The 17,828-nt window shown below is 38.8% G+C and overlaps 1 long non-coding RNA gene across 7 annotated transcripts; it reads right to left on the bottom strand.

Annotated features, from left to right (window-relative positions):
- Nucleotides 1-2,095: 2,095 nt before the first annotated feature.
- LOC112966700 lies at nucleotides 2,096-17,737 on the bottom strand. Of its 7 annotated transcripts, none has more exons than XR_003253707.1 (8): nucleotides 16,337-17,737; nucleotides 10,646-10,729; nucleotides 9,564-9,787; nucleotides 7,175-7,301; nucleotides 5,224-5,363; nucleotides 3,346-3,575; nucleotides 2,579-2,704; nucleotides 2,096-2,401 (listed from the first exon to the last, which is right to left on the bottom strand). It is a non-coding gene; the product is annotated as an uncharacterized LOC112966700 (long non-coding RNA). The 7 variants fall into 7 exon arrangements; XR_003253710.1 differs by having other exon boundaries at nucleotides 3,346-3,462; XR_003253708.1 differs by lacking the exon at nucleotides 5,224-5,363 and having other exon boundaries at nucleotides 16,337-16,900; nucleotides 17,029-17,737.
- Between the last annotated feature and the right edge of the window lie 91 nt (nucleotides 17,738-17,828).

The following is a 17,828-nucleotide window of genomic DNA, read 5'->3' as shown; positions in this document are numbered from 1 at the left end:
TATCCAAAAAGTAACAAAGCAGTAAAGAGGAGGATCGGGTTAGAGATCATTTAAGCAAACTTGACACCCACAAATCCATGGGCCCCGATGGGATGCACCCACGAGTGCTGAGGGAGCTGGCGGACATTATTGCTAAGCCACTCTCCATCATCTTTGAAAGGTCATGGAGGACAGGAGAGGTGCCTGAGGACGGGAAGAAAGCCAATGTCACCCCAGTCTTCAAAAAGGGCAAGAAGGAGGACCCAGGGAACTACAGGCCAGTCAGCCTCACCTCCATCCCTGGAAAGGTGGAGCAGCTCATCCTGGAGGCCATCTCCAAGCATGTGGAGGAAAAGAAGGTGACCAGGAGTAGTCAGCATGACTTCACCAAGGGGAAATCATGCTTAACCAATCTGATAGCCTTCTATGATGGAATGACTGCCTTGGTAGATGAGGGGAGAGCAGTGGATGTTGTCTCCCTTGACTTCAGCAAGGCTTTTGACACTGTCTCCCATAGCATCCTCATAGACAAGCTCAGGAAGCGTGGGTTAGATGAGTGGACAGTGAGGTGGATTGAGAACTGGCTGAATGGCAGAGCTCAGAGAGTTGTGATCAGTGGCACAGAGTCTAGTTGGAGGCCGGTAGCTAGCGGTGTCCCCCAGGGGTCAGTCCTGGGTCCAGTCTTGTTCAACTTCTTCATCAATGACCTGGATGAAGGGACAGAGTGCACCCTCAGCAAGTTTGCTGATGATACAAAACTGGGAGGAGTGGCNGATACACCAGARGGCTGTGCTGCCATTCAGAGAGACCTGGACAGGCTGGAGAGGTGGGCGGAGAGGAACCTCACCAAGTTCAACAAAGGCAAGTGCAGAGTCCTGCACCTAGGGAGGAATAACCCCATGCACCAGTATGGGTTGGGGGCTGACCTGCTGGAAAGCAGCTCTGCGGAGAAGGACCTAGGAGTGCTGGTGGACACCAAGTTAAGCGTGAGCCAGCAATGTGCCCTTGTGGCCAAGAAGGCCAATGGTATCCTGGGGTGCATGAGGAAGAGTGTTGCCAGCAGGTCGAGGGAGGTGATCCTCCCCCTCTACTCAGCCCTGGTGAGGCCACGTCTGCAGTACTGTGTCCAATTCTGGGCTCCCCAGTACAAGAGAGATGTGGCACTACTGGAGAGAGTCCAGTGGATGGCTACAAAGATGTTTGGGGGACTGGAACATCTCTCTTATGAGGAAAGACTGAGAGAGCTGGGCCTGTCTAGCCTGGAGAAGAGAAGGCTGAGAGGAGATCTTATCAATGTGTACAAGTATCTGAAGGGAGGGTGTCGAGAGGATGGAGCCAGACTCTTTTCAGTGGTGCCCAGCGACAGGACGCGAGGCAACGGGCACAAACTGAAACACAGACAATTCCATCTGAACATGAGAAAAAACTTCTTCACTGTGAGGGTGACAGAGCACTGAAACAGGTTAACCAGAGGGGTTGTGGAGTCTCCTTCTCTGGAGATTTTCAAAACCCACCTGGACGCGATCCTGTGCAACGTGCTCTAGGTGACCCTGCTTGAGCAGGGGGGTTGGACTAGATGATCTCCAGAGGTCCCTTCCAACCTCAGTCATTCTGTGATTTTGTGATTACTTCACATGTACAGATTATGTATTATTTGTGTGTCATTTCCACTACTCTTCTAAGCGAAAGTATAAAAAAATGTGATTATCTATGACACTTTGTGTGTTAGCTTTTACCCAGATAAATGTCAGATTTAGATAATCCTATGGGATCTACGTTTCAAATGCCTAGAAACATGACTCTGGAAGTTTAAGAAAATATATACATACATATTATTGAGATTAGTATACCAAATAGTACAGTCCTGCAATAACAAAACATGGGGCAGAACTGAGTTTAGCAAGCACCTCTAAACATTTCCTATGTGAATTACTGGAAACCAAGTGTATGGTAAAGGAGAGTGGATTATTCAGTAGAGACAACCATGAAATATGTCATTTTTTCCTAATCCATCTCTCTCTTAGCATTTTTTTTTATTTCAGTCTCATAAGAAAACATATTTGTAACTTTCAGGAAGCTAAAATATAGTGTATATGACTTCCAAGAGAAACAGCTGTTTTGAGAAAGACATGAATAATTTTTTTATTCCAGTGCATGGGTTTTTGCACAGGTAATTAATTTGTTTTTTTCTCTACCATTCTTTCAATTTTTTTTCCATTTTAAATACCAAAATCCATATTCTGACAAATAAGCTTCAGGATGAATACGACTGCTGTAGAAGGTGAAACACTTTTCTATCATAAGTTGAGGTTCTACAACTGTATCAATCTTCTTGGCTCCTCACGGGCTAAATCTCTGTTAATATTCTGCAAGCCTTACGGGGTCTCATTTTTATTCTACAGGCCATTCTTGGGAAATGAACCTGGAAAGCAAATTTTGTAATTAATCTTCAGGCATCCAAATCCCTTTTCAAAATGATTTTTTCTCTTGAATTCAGCCTTTAAGACACAAAGTCAAGGGTACCATGATACTACCTTAAAGGGAGAGTCTACAGGTTTTGCAGAGCACCTCAGATAAACAGTTTTATGTTTATACTTACTGAGAGGGTTGCTGTAGACATACATCTTATTTCCTTGTCACACACCATGTTGCTATATAAGAAAGAGAAGGTTCTGAGTCCTGGCAATTTGTTCTTTTGACTCAATGTCCTCATCAGACTCTAGAACTGGAAAAGTAAAATTCTTTGTATGACCTCAAAAAACTTCATTTGATTTTTGGAGAAAGTCAGATTGCCTCCAATCTTAACAGAAATAGATATTCCATCTCTCTACTTAAAGGGACTATATAGTATTAAACCTGACAGGAGCCAACATAATGCAAACAGGTTATATAGGAGTTTATTGTCTCAACACCACTTTCACCATGCTCTTTTCATTTCATGACTCATTCACTGCATGTTTCAGCTGCTTCCAAAACACACACTGTATTACCCAACATCTCCATAAACACAAAATATTTTAATCATTCTTTACTATTAAGAAGTTGGCAAGTTGAGTGCATGAAATAAGCATAGTAGAGGCAATCAAGCTTTCTAATATGAAATAGAATTTGATATTGGATATGCAGAAAGAGAAGCATGAACAGCAATGTTAACCTTGTACTCAAGATCTCTCTTCCTCACTATTACTAAAATCTATTGGCTGCTGATGGTTAACTCACAAATACAAAAATTACACACCTGTCTGCCAACTATGCACAGCTGCATAGATCTTGCTGCTGATCCAACCATCTGCAGAATGCAGCAGCCAGTTAACAAAGAAATCCATAGCATTCTTAGGAAACAATATTTAATTTGCCAAGCACTACCTGAAATTCATAAGAAGCATCCATTCTTTGGCCTTCTTGATTGACAGCACTGGACTCAGTTTGGGACTTAAATGGTCAAGCCAGCCAGCTTCAATATTCCTGAGATTCATCAGGGGCCTGATACAAACCAAGCTGGTTTTGAATCAGACCCCAAAACAGACAGGCTGGAAGAAGCACCCCCAGTGATATCTATCCACAGTGAAACAGTGGGCAGTAAGGAAGGTACAAACCTAAAAAAGAAAACAATCCAAAATGCACATCAGATATAGTTCTTCTGCACACACACTGATAAATACACAGAAAATTGTAATTGGGGCTTCTTGACACTGTAAAATATATGTAACTAGATATACCAAGAATTTAAAGGGGGATTTCAAGAGTGCTCAGTACTGCTTTAACTAGGCCCCTTCTAGGATATTGTTTTCCTCCACAGACCAAAGATGTGCACTTTTGAAGAAAGAAAGGATGACAAAAATAGAATATACTGGGTACTTACAATACAAATGATTGGCTATTAAGAGATAAGGAATGATATAGATGATGTCCCCATCTCTCAAATTATTTTCTTCTCTTGGAAATCAGCTCTTTGCAAATTGCAAAATAGGCAAGACAACTCTTAATGAGAAAAGAATAGTGTTCTGCGCATTGTAAGCATCGTATCTAATTTTTTAACCACATTCCAAAACCAAAGTTTTGGGGAAATTATTGTTGAAAAATAATGAGTTACAATTAAACTGTGGTTAAAATATGTTAAATTATGATGATCTGCATGACACTCACTTTATATGTAGAATAAGAGAAAACAATTTCCAAAAAGCTTCTTAATTTGCCACCATTAATTCTTCTTTTATTTGAACAAATATTTTCTCCTGAAGTGTTTATTTCCAATAAAAGACCACTTAAGACATTAAACAAAAAATTAAATAGCACCTCCTTAACAATGTGTGTTCAGCAGTCTCCTTCATTCCAAAAAATATACTCAGGAATTACCTTACCTTTCGCACAGACTACATTATCCCAAAGAATCCCAACATGTTTTGCAAATATAATTAACAACATGGCATGTCAACTTGCACTACTGATATGCAACCTTTACTTCTGAAAAAGTCAGCATGTGGCAATACTGTGTAAATGTTTAAAACAAAAGTGAAGAATCAGTTATCTGCCTAGGGGGCAATTATAATCACTTGACTTGGAATCTGATCAGGATTAAGCACTGGGGTTTACAACCCAACTCTTATTGTTGCAGTTCCCATGGAATCTTGAACAGCTAGCATCCGTTCGGTACATAATGTGTGATAATGCTCAACTGGGTGACTCCATCAGAATGAGGGTGCTACAAAATGAAAAATCAGGTGTTTTTAAGAGCTCAATCATCTTCTTCCCCAAATTCCTCATTTGGTATAGTTAAAATGAAAGCTACATACAGGCTAGCTGCCACTCCGAAGTTTTGGGGCAGAGGTAGGTAGACTGGTGATAGGCACCACACAGGCAAGCATGGGACTCAGGGTGGTGCAGCCCATAGAAGAGAGGTTTGCTTTGGGGTGCTCCCCAAGAATTAAGGAATCCCAGGTGTACCACAGCTGGAGCCACCACACTGTGGGGTTGCTGTAGCCCTTCAAAGACCCCACGAGGGCTGAGCAAACCTAGTCAGCAAAGGAGAAGTGACACCGCAGACTCACACTGTAAACATCTAGGTAGTGTGGAACTTTGCACTGGGTTATCTGTTGAATATGTGTACTGGTATCTGTTGACCATGCTGTTGACCATACTGTTATTGGCTGAGGTCATTGGTTCTGTTGTGTAACCGTGGTCTGGCACTGTTTGAATGGATAATGAACTAAGCCCAGGAAGGATAAAAGAAAGTAAGGCACACACCTCTGTGTGGACTCGTTTCTGTCAGCTGGCCTGCAGACTCGACAACCCACCCATCAGCTGGGACATCCCTGATGGAGACTGCCAAGGAGAACCTGAATCATCCCAGTGCAGCTCGAACATGGTGAGAACAACCTGGAGGGCTGTTCCATAAGGACAAGGAAAAGGTGAGAATGGACATTGTACTATGCATCCATGGCTTAACCATAGAGCTCTGATATGTGTATATATATATTTTATTTCTGTTACATTTCTAGCTTTACTATACCTTTTAGCTTTGTTATACTTGCAGATTGTCTGGTGTTAATTGTTTAGTGTCGTCCAGCGTCTGTCATGTGTAGAACTGCTTAGCTCTAATAAATTCTTATACTTGACAAATGCTGATCTTTCAAGTTCAGTGCGACTAACCCCAGAACTTGAAAGAATCATGGATGCCCCTCTGTTGGCATATCACAACTGGTTGCAGCAATTATAGCGTCTAGAAGCTGCACTACATCCTTACTGATTTTAGCTCTCAAGGGAGTATCAGGCAGCTATAGGCAGTCCTCTGATCATCACCTGACGCATTCCTAACATACTGTGTACGCTAAAAATGGCTTGCAGTAGGGCTGGCTATTGCAGCTAAGGAGACTCATCACATTGGAAGAATCTCTAGCTGGTGATTTAAACTATCCGTGTGCCCTGACAGCATGGTAGCCTGACAAGGGCGCTATCACAGGATACAGGACTAAGTCTCTTAAACATAGCACAAGGCACTACATCTAGAATTCATAACGTTGTTATGCTTCAGAAGTTCTGTTTTATGAAACAAGAAACTGTGTTTATTTTGCCAGGTTATAAAAGAGCAAGTGAGAATTCCTGGGTTGTTCCAAAAATGTAAAGCAGGATCAGCAGTAAAAGATGTTGAAGCAGCAGCATTTCCCTGAGAAGCAGCCAACTTAGAAGTGGAATATGGATTAGTGTCATCAGGAGCAGCAGAAAGAGCTGCACAGGCAGCCTCTGATGGGGCACTTTACCCACACATCATTCTGAGGCTGTACAGCAGAGCCACTCAGAAAACCAGAGCTGAAAAATTTTGTCTGGAACTATCAGATTTGCACCCTCTCTATGCTCTGAATTTTATGTGTTACTGAATAATGATGAATTAATATCTTTCATAGCAGGTGTAATTTTGATTTCTGTAAAATAAAAAAGTAGTTCCAATGCTGTATGCAGTGATGGCATAAACTACAGTTTGTGTGTCATTCAGTATCTTTGCAAAAGTCTGTAATTCCTTGTCAGATAAGGAAAATAAAAGCTCTCTTTAAACAATTTATTCACTCTCTTTTTTAAATCATCTTTTAATTGTGAAAATTGTGGCTGGGAAGTCTTAACATGTTCAGATATAATGGTGAAAAACTCAGTGAATTTTCTTCTTTAATGTGTAATTTTGTGATGACCTGAATAGTCTCATTAATTGTAAACAAACATGAAATATGTTAGAAATCAGTCTTCCACCATTAATTCAGTGGGAGCATTAATTTCAATCTCTATCATTTTAACTGACCAGCGAGTTTAAAAATTACTGAAGGAATTGAAAAGCATGACTGATAGTCTGACTACAAACGACATTTTTCTTAGGAAATTAATATAAAAGACTAACCAATATTTATACAGTAAAATTTTTCAAGTGGCAAAATATATTTAAACTGCACAAGCTCTATATAGTATTTTCACAATTTTAAAACATCCTGGGTTACCATAGAGCAAATTTACATCACATTACTAGGCTCAGTTAAAACAAGAAATTCTGGAAGTCTAGGTATACCTTCTAATATGTCCCAAGACAGGCACCTGAAATTGCAAGTACCAAAAGTGAGAGCATACTTTTGAAAACATAAATTTCTATTTCCAAAGCACAGAATTTTATTATTCTTACTGACTTTCAGAAGATGAAAGAGCCTTAATTACTCACCACACATACTCAGAACCAGATGTTCAATTTTGTTGCTCTTGTTTGGATTGAGTTGATTTCTCAAGGTGTCTTTATTTCTGTCACTTGAGTTTGCTCCTATGCATCTTTCTGCATTCTTATTAACATTCTAAAAAAGTCATAGAATTAAAAAAAAAAAGTTTTCCAATATAACTATCTGTAGTATTTACCATCGTACTGCTAGCACCAAATGACCTTCATGCTACCTAAGCAGTTGGCATTTCTTATTTTTGTAAAACTCTTTCAGTCATCATAGACTGGCTGGTGTCCTCCTTCTGCCTAAAGTGAAATAACTTTCTAGAGAAACATGAAGAGCACAGCTTCATGAGAATTTTGGGTGAAGACACAATACTGAAATACCTCCTTATTCCTAGACTGCCCTAGACTGTCCCTTCCACGGTGTAAAAAAAAAAACCAAAACCAAAAACACGGCTTTTACTACCTAGCATGTCCTGGAAGTAGATGAAAATAAGAACAATTCTGACCTGAGAGTTCCTTTATCTCACTGGCATATTACTTTATGCCACTGGGAGACAGGTCAAAATTTTTATCCCCTTCTCATAGATATGAACACCAAGGAAGCAAGATTAAATGATCTATCAAATCTCTGGGTGGTATCACTATCAAAAGGAGGATTATTATTCAGGAGCTCATAACTTCCAAAACAGTTCTTAGGCTACTGACCACTAGTCTCAAATCATGATTATGGGCACTTAGAAATAGTCAAACTGACCATACAGTCATAATAACTGTGCATTTAAATTAGCCAATTTGTTTTTATAATTGCAAGTCTAATCAGAATTCAGTGTGTGCAATAAAATTTAGAACTACCCCAAATGTTTCTCATAGCAGATTGCAATTTTTAATTTCCTGATACTCTGCAGATGTCAGAGAAGGGTTACTGTGATCCCTATGTCTTTTAATACGCCCTAAAGATAAGTGAATCAAGATGAAATAATCCATGAACCATAGGCAACCTCATTATCCATACTCTCTGTGCTGTTCATTTCCTAAGGACTGTTCTATGTGAGGAAGATTATCTATATCCTATGTTTATTGTAGCAACACAGATCTATAACACATCTTCTGCATTTTCCCCTTTCTAAACTGTACTCCCCCTGTTGGTATAATCGAAGGATGGCCACTTGTCTGCATCAGAAAAGTATAATAAATGTCTGCATTTGTACATTTCATTCTATATTTTTAGTAAAATACACAAAAATCCAACATAATTTTTATATACTCTTAAAAATGAATTAGACCTTAATAGATAACTCATATATATATAGGCCTTGGCTAACTCATATTGTTCCAAAATTCAACAAACTCTAAGAAAATCTCTTTTTATACAATCTTTTGGATATGTCATTTGCCATTTATATTTGATGACCTTAAGGAAAAAAAGTTACAAAAAGGTATTAATGCAAGTAGATAATAAAGCTGCATTCTATAAATCTATAGCAGCTTACAGTAATCATTAAAGCATGCAAAACTCTTTCATCTATTCAAAAACATGCAGTGCACAGAATGCCTGCTAAGGTGCATGACAAGTCAGAGTTAAATATATATTAATAAATGAATTAGCTTCATAAATAATAGCCATAATGACATTTTAGGAGACAATAAGTCTGAGGATTGTCAGAAAATGGTTGATGTATGAGCTTCACGTCTCAGTGATTCTTCAAAATGAATAGGCTTTGCGAGATAGTTCAGACCCACGACCAGCCTATTTCCTTGAATAATTTACTTGTTGTCAATTTGTACAGCCACATTACACATGCAAATTGTGCTGCCTGTGCAAACACCACTTGGAGATGATAAAAACAAATTTACGAAGGCTATAGAGGAAGGATTTATTTCACTTTCTCGCCCAGGTCAAGCAATACATGTATCTGACGATTGTGTGTACCCAATTTTGTTGTAATTATATCAGCAAATTATTCTTTATAATCTTATTATTTTTAGCAGTCTCCTTGTGCTTGGGATAATTAGCTTTCTTCACTCAGTGTAAAAACAATTCAACTTGCCAGCTAGGCAGGGCACAGCTCCATTATCTGTTTTGGGTTTAAATTTATTCCCTATATTCTTGGACACTTTGTGTAAATTAAAAATTTCATAGTCCCTAATACTGTACACGCTGTTCATTCAGTGATGAATTAAGGTCCCTAAACCTCTACGTTTGCTATTAGATATCTCACCCACTTTATATGTTAATCTGTGCTAATGAATTCCACAACCCCTAGCCACAGCGAGATGACTAAAATTATTACCACTTACAGAGATATGCCTTTTTCATTTAAAGTTCAATTCAAATTGCTCCCATAAACAGTCTGCCACACAAAGATACCTCCTTTAAAGAAGAGTTACTTACCTGTAAGTAGAGTTCTCTGAAGGTAGTATTATCTTTGGATACACATTCCTAAGTCACGTGACCTCTGGCTTGTGGCACAAGGGAGTGGATTTATCCTTTGATAGTTAAGGCTTTTCCCTTGAGGCACTTCATTACCTCTGCCGCTCCTGTGTCTCAAGGGTTATTTATACCACATCCTGTCAACATAACTGTCCATTCCCTTCCAAGGTAGGCCCTAAACCAGGCTGAAGAGCAAAGAGGCTCCTTAGAGAGGTGCCTGCTATGTTGACAGAACATTTATACAGCAGCTTTGTATTGAACGAATTTCAGGTGAATATCTTTCCTCTCAAGACAGCTACCTAGAAGCCTATCATTCATGCCAAGAAAAAGAAATCCAGTAAACCAAAAAAAAGCAGAAAGCAGCAAAAAAAGCTGGCTTAATATTACATTCGTAGCACAACTGTAGTCACTGTGATATCAGTTTGCCCATGGTATAGCTACTTGAACTTCAGAGAGTCTGGATACATAACCAAAATCCTGTTACTCCCAAAGGAAAGGAATTTAATATTACTGTTTTCCCAATAAAGGAGAACAGCAACACCCTTTGCTAAGCAATTGTGTTTCAAACCAGTAGAGGGCATCGCTATACATGGAGACTAAATAGGTTCATTACAGTAGCTTGAAAAATCAGTTGTTACTTATATAAATGAAACAATAGCACATTTAAAATACCATGCAGAGTATCAAAACTAGCCCTTCGAGGTTAAATCAATACAAAATAACTAAAAAGATCAAGATGCTTTCCAATTATATAGGCCTTTACTGCAGTACAAATACTAAACTAATTAATTTTTTCTAATATCCTTGGAAAGTAGTTAAAATAGTGTTGTTTGTTTTACAAAATAAAACAAGGACAGGTTGAGTGACTTGTCCTAACTCCAGATTCGAACATCACACAAGGGAACTCTTAGCTGTTAGGCCCATTATTATGCTTCTAAACAACGCCAGTCAATACACAAAGAAAAATTCTGCCAGAAAGGTTAAGAAAACTGCTTTCTGACTCCTCTTGTGTAAAAAAATCAGATTATGAGTATTTCACTTACAGATATGGCAGAAGGCTGTTTCTCTTCTACTGCCAAAGCAGAAAAATTTGCCCAAGATCCCAATGCAGTATATGGAGTTTGTGCCTGTTAGAACCAAAATTGTAACTGATATATTTGGATCCCTGAAATCTGTCCTATAATAGGTGAAGACCCTCAGATAGGGGTGATGTCTACCTTGCAGTGAAGTATCTGACTGCAGGTGACATAAAAACATATCATATATTCAAAGTAGGAAATGTAGTTGCAGCAACACAGGGGTCAGCAAGCACCAGAGTTTTCAGGTCCCAAGCAGCTGAATAAATACTATGGCAGTTAACAAAAACTGAACTTCATACCCTCGCTGTCCTACTGTTGCTAGTGTCTGAATGAGTTAGTTTAAGATTAGTCTGGACACATCTACAACAACTCAGTTACACTTTGGCCTTCTAAAAAAACTTATGTGTAGAATCCAGATCTGCATCTTTAAATGCTTAAACACTTTTTGCAAATATGCTCTACAAGATTAATTAGTCTAATTGTTATATAATCTTTGGTTTGAAATAGCATCTGAAATCTCTCACAGCTCTTCAAAGGCAGATTAAAATTAGTTTGCTGAAACTGCTCCACCTGTTCATTTTTACTGCCCTTTTCCCCATGCACACCCTCACTATCACCACTCACAAAGCAAAATCTTATGTTATTGAATCAGTTCCTGAACAGCTGTAATATGTAAGTGTAGAAATTAATCTATCCGGTATACAGGACTGAAAACTGTAGTGACTTAATAATTTGATCAGATAGCCCTAACTGAGGGGATGGTCACATCTGCCACAAAGGCTGACCCTTTCTAAGGCAGGCCTAACATTTTAGCCTTTCAAATTAGTCTGCTGCTAATCAATGCCCTGAAGAGTCCAAATAGGATCAAATCCACAGAGTTTATACCTGCAGTGGAAAAGGTTGACTGGAGAACTGTTTTAAACGCAGTGCACCTTTGAGAAACTAAAGCTGACAAGTACCTTGCTAAAGTCTCACAGGAAGCCTATGGCAAGAATGGTAATTGAACTTGGATCTTCCAAGTCTCAATGCAGCATTTTAAACACAGGGCGTTCCTTCCTCCCTGAATACTGTGTCCTGATACTTTAGAGATCCCTTTTTGTCAAAAAGTAGACAAAGCAACTTGCTCATGTGCTGCTGCTTAAAAATGCAGACATTCCTTTCTGCACCTATGGAAAGAATACTCATCAAAATGCAAACCTCAGAGGAACAAGGACACAATAAACGAAGGTCTGACAATCTTCTCAGTAAAAGCTTAAGGCTTGATCCTACATTGTTCCGTTACAGAGTGCTCTCAAACAAGCAAATTTAGAAAACGTTGAGCACACCTGCTCTGATACTGCTTAACAAAGAGTCCTGTTGACTGACCATAGAGTTCTTCTTGGCTAGTAGCAGGAATAAGGACTAAGAAAGGAGCACATGGCAAAGCTTCTCAACTGTACACAGGGGACTATAGTTAAGCCCATTTTTCTTCAGAATACTATTCTTTGTTATATCCCTTTCCTTTTTTTGCTTAGAGTTCTTGAGAACATGGGAAAAGAATGCACGGGAATTGGGACTTAGATCGATGAACAAAAGACAATGTCTAGTATATAAATCAATTGTACCCACGTGGCCAATTTGTGTTATAGTGTAACTGCCTCGTGCTCACTGCTGCACACTGTGGGCCTAATCCAAAACTAAATGAAGTCAATGGAAATCTTTCCACTGACTTTAATGGGCTTTCGATCAAGGTTCAGGCAATGGCCTGCCTGGATTGAAGTCTTACTATGAATGAGGTGTAGAGCTCATATTACAAAACATCATTACTACTTATAATATATACTATAGAATATTTACTAATATACTTTAATGTACTGTCTTAGATAATGTTCTTTGGAGATTTCCATTAATTGTCTTTATGATGGTTCTTGTAATGTTTGTTTAGCAAGAATTAATTTGGTTCTTATATGGTGCAGTATGTGAAAAAACCTCTAATCCCTTTTAACTGACTTTAAATGCTCATTTGAATACAATTATTGTAAAGGATTAATAAAAAGTATTTTTTAAGTTAGCAATGAATTAAAAGTTTAGAAAAAAACAGAAGTTATTTTATTGTCTTTGCATCTCTTTAAAATCATATTAATTTTCCTTTCCTACACTGTTTTATTGTATTAAAATATAATCATGCTAGAAAAAAATTCTCATTATGTTAGTAAAAATGAATATAAGGTAGATAGTATACTAACACAATGACTGTAATCTGCTAATACAATAAGGTCTTTGTATTATGTTTAAACAAGAATTCAGTTCTTAATCATTTCAACATATTTCCAAAATACTGTCTCAAAAAGATAAAATACAGCATATTTTCACATTTAGGGAAAGTTTCTGATGTTCTCATTTACTGCTAAAAAACAAGAAACACCTAATAATACATCATTTATACTGTAGCAACATTTCTGTATTCTGAACTTCGGGACACAGAAGTCCAACAATCTAAGCTCTAATCAGTCTGAGGGAAAAAATTCTAATGTCAGAACCTGCCGAGGAGAATACGCAGGTTTCATAAGCATTAGGTCTTCTGAGATTTGCCAGATGTGACCACCACTGTTACAGCTATTCATTAAGAGATAGAGTTTCAAGAAGTACCCAAGCAATTCAGAGTTTTGTAGATCATAATCATCACTTTTTACCCAGAAACACACAGTCTTTCTGTGCTGTTACTTATAGAGTATGTGGTAATGCAGCATCTTCAAAAGTTACCATGGTATCATTCACTAGTGATATCCAGGCCTGAAGAAAAAAAACCAAAACACTTAGATCTCACTACTGGTAGCGCCAGGAGCAAACCAGGATTCTAGAGTACTGATATTGTGAAACCCATGTTGAGATAGAGAAAAAATCCTTTCAGAATTACTCCAAATTTTCAAAGTTTTTCCTTCAACCAGATGCATCACTCCTGTCTGATCTCAATAAGCTTCAATCACTAAAAGTTTCTTTTTTCAGAGAGAAAGAAATGTACCACATCATTTGAGTCTATTGATAGTATTTTATATGGCCAAGCACATAAGTACCATGTATACTGTGGTCTCCACTGCCATAATTTTATTTCTAGTTTCTCAAAATGTTCACTGACCTGGAATGTCTAAGAAGACAGAACATTATGAACAACCAAATAAGAGCCTGTGCTAATATCAACAGTTAGGTTCTTTTAGTATCTGACTACTTGGACCACTCTAAACTGCTATGCTTTACCAGTTAGGGACTTCTAATTAGGAATGCATAAGAATGGTATAAATTTCAGTACTGCCTCTCAACAAAAAAAATCAGTAAATTAAGAAAAATCTGTTTCTTTATCCAGGCAATAAAATCAAACTGAATCAAAAAAGTCAGATTTGCCTGACAGTAAAATGGTTAAAATTCAAATAATACTTAGAACCTCTACATTGCTTTTCTCCTAAAAATAAGTGTTTACTATACGTCAGCATGAATATGTGTTAACTCTCATTATATCTATTACAAGTAGACAGGTATTATATGGTTTTACATAGCTAAACTGAAGGGGAAATATAAGAAGTCAATGGCAGATCCAGAACAGACCTTAGTTTCCTGGCTCTTAGTACCTACTTTGACAAGTAAATAACACTCTCACACTCTCTCTATTCTGCAGTACAAACAGGTCACACCAATCAATCAAATCTGCCTCCATTTCTGGCAGCAATGAATAGACATATTTTGTAGACAGAATATCATTTAACAAATATAAATTAAAGATATAAATTATTAAATATGCAGGTATTTCATGACTTAGAAACTGTCAATTTTAATTTCAATAGTAGTGCTCTCTTAATTGCTCTAAATAAGAACCTCTGTTAGCTCTTTTTGATGTCTCTGATGAACAATATTAGTCTTTTTCGTGAAAGAAAGGCTCAAATAAACACATGGATCAAATTAATTTAACAGGAAAACTGGTGCCCATGAAAACAAAAAAAAGGTGTTGAAAAATGTTCTTTTCAGTTTTCTATGGAATATAGGATGAAATCGTGATATTCTATCCTCCACGCACAAGTACTTGACACAATGCACCCAGCCAAGCGTGGTGGTGGTATGACGGCCCATCCAAACAGTATCTAAAGCAAAACAAATAGCACCTGAAGCACAGACTGGGTATCTAAATGAATCCAGGATATCCTATCCTCAAGCAAACCAGGTCATCACAAGATTAGCTGAGGGCAGGCTGAACTAAAAGTACCAGTGTTTTGCACTAATATTTTGTTACTGTGGAGTAGAAAGACCAACCCACACAGCTTCTGTGACCAATTCCTGAGCAGACCACATGTTTTGCTGTACGGAGATTCCTGTAGCAGGAACCTCATATTACCATTGCCACAAGACAATACATTGACCAAGTTGAGAATAATGTCTTATTGGAAAAACTAAACTAACACAGCTGAGACTAAAAGTAATATCTGTAAATATCCAACACCAATGCATAAACATAGGGAACAAAGATAAAGAGAAAATTGGCTAGAACCTGAAAATTCGTAGTGATCCTGAAAGATTCAAATTGTACTTAATATTACGGCTAATTGCAGTAGGCCTTCCTTCTAAAGTTCATTAGCTTAATTTTCAGTAATAGCATAAAAAATATTTAGCCTGTAACTACTGCATTGTACTAGTCCGATGTTCCACGGGAATGTCAGAGGCATGACTTGTTTTATTCACAAGCGTCATCATTTGGCAGGTCTCCAGGACAGGAATTTAAGTGAGAAAGGCAGTTAGATCAGTTGACCAAAATGCAATAGATCAGATGATTTGAATATTTGTTAGACTGGGAACAGAAAGCAGGCATATGAAGAATTTGAAACTGAGCAAGTTTTGAACAAAATATCAGCCCTCGCAACATCTGATGTAGGGACCTGAGTGTTGGTCATAAGACTGCTCCCTTCTGCTTTTTACCCCACATAAAAAGACTCTGTACAAAGGCAGAGTAAGTTGCAAATTCTGGTCAGTAGCCAACATCCACTTTTGTAGCTTTAGCAAACGTTGACCTTTTGAATATAAATGCTTTTGGATGGTGAAAGCCAGGGAGGAGCTCTTTTGATGTCTTTTCTCTTACAAGGATCTTTGATAAGTCAGAATTTGCTGCAGCAGAACTGAGGATTATCCTGAATTTTGGCTTCCCGAAATTGCAAATGCAATAAATCTGTAATCATAAAATGAACAGCAAGCGAACATTTGAGTACTTCATTTATGTGCCCCACCAGTGCCAATTTGTGCCAAAAACTGGATTGTGGATGTTAAATTAGGAGCACAACTTTTGAAGATACAAACTGTGTCATGAAATGAAACTTGCCTTCTGAAAATTTATCCCTACCGAACATGAATTTACAGATCATAAAGATGTCGCATTTTTGGATCGTTCTCAAATTAGCTCACATTAAGAAACCTCATTCAGATTAACAGTGTAACAACTATCTAGAATAAGTGGCAATGAGTATCTAATATCAATACGTTTATCAATTACCACTTATCTGTCTGTATACCAAATAGATTCAATTATTAAATGTAAATAAAATAAATCTCTTAAAAATTGATTTCCCAGATGAGAGGAAAAAGTGGTTAGCAAGCTGAGTGTGAAATTTACATGTGGTTCATGAAAAAGTGATTACTTACGGAATTAATTGATTTTAGAAATGAATCTGAGGGTGCAAAATTATGGCATAAAAAGTAAGCAATTCCAAAGATCCTGTTTTATGTCCATGAGAAAGGTGGTTATTTTTCCTTCCATGTACAGCCAGTGTCAGAAACTGTGATCTACACAAGAAATCCTACTCGAAGGTATAGTCTCTGTTAGCCATCTTTATCTTTCATAATGCTTAAACTCTTGCCCCTTTCTCTTTTTCCTCACAGCTGAACTGATTGTCCACAACTTGGTTATGTCCTGATTTGATGTCGACGATTTCTTTCTCAGAAGTCTTTTCTGATACTAAGATTTACTTTCGAATCTGTCAAAAATGTCACTCCAAAAATGCATCTTTTTACAGATTATTTCAAACATGTTACTCTCCCATCTTTCAGACACATTTCAATGCCAATGATGTCAGTGTTATCCCTTCATCTTTTTCCTGCAATTTCTCTGTGCCACCTTTCACGTTGCTCCTTACATGTGAGATATTCTTCCTGAACCATAGTCAGGCTGTTCCTAAATCCTTGTTTCTTCTGTCTCAGCTATGTAAGCTGAAAGGACAAAAGAAGGTGTAACAGAATCTTCCAAACAAGTACTTTACTGAATGCCCTCCAGAGACCTTTTGTACTGTTCACCTTTTAAACACCTCGATGCTACCCGCTGTTCTACCAGGTATTACCTGGATCAGAATCCCAGACTGGTTTCAAAGAGGAGTGTTGTCTTTTCAGCATTCTTGGAACAGTCTAATGAAAATTCAAGCTCTGATCCTGCAACCTGCAAGTTCTGGGACTAAGTTCATCAAGGCTTTCCCTTTACCACATTGACCCAAGGCATTTGGGGGAATTTTTAAAGGATTTTTCTATCCCTGAATAGTAAAGCTGCAGACCCTCGTCAGTCTGTCCCAGCTTAAACATTCTGTATTGTGTTTTTACAGATTTATTTTTTGGAATGAATGCCACTGCGATGCTCCTGTATAGCAACTAGGATTGCTGGAAAACACGTCATGTCTTTCTCTCAGGGGCCTGCTGTTACTTCTGGCTAAGACACCTGACTTCACATTTTGGGGCATTAAACCACTCTGGAGCTCTCCTAGGTGCGATAAGTTACCACTCTTGCAACACAGGCCCGCGACCACTCATGAGCTCCTTCGGCAGCACATGTCCCTGGGAGCAAGCACGCAGCTCGGCAGAGGCCCCGTCTGGGTCTGCTTTATCGGCAGGGAGTCACTCAGAACCTGCCTCTTCAGCCCGCGGCCGCTCCCCCACAGCGGCCTCACTGCGAGAAGCGCCGCCCGGCCTCGGCACGGCCCCGCGAAGAGGCGCTCCCACAACGGCCGGGACACGGCCCCCGCGAAGAACGCGTCCGCCTCCGCCCCGGCCGCGGGGCAGGGCCTGCCTCGTCCCACCGCCCCACGGAAGGCCGCTTCCTTCTCCCTTCGCCCCGCCCCGCCTCGCAGCCCGGCCGACGGCAGGCCCCGGC

The sequence above is a fragment of the Apteryx rowi genome, unplaced genomic scaffold (assembly GCF_003343035.1).
Source record: "Apteryx rowi isolate R43461 unplaced genomic scaffold, aptRow1 scaffold_253, whole genome shotgun sequence".
In the NCBI taxonomy this organism is placed as follows: domain Eukaryota; kingdom Metazoa; phylum Chordata; class Aves; order Apterygiformes; family Apterygidae; genus Apteryx; species Apteryx rowi.
The sequence above is the reverse complement of the archived record's forward strand: the minus strand, read 5'-3'. Positions and strand labels throughout refer to the sequence as shown.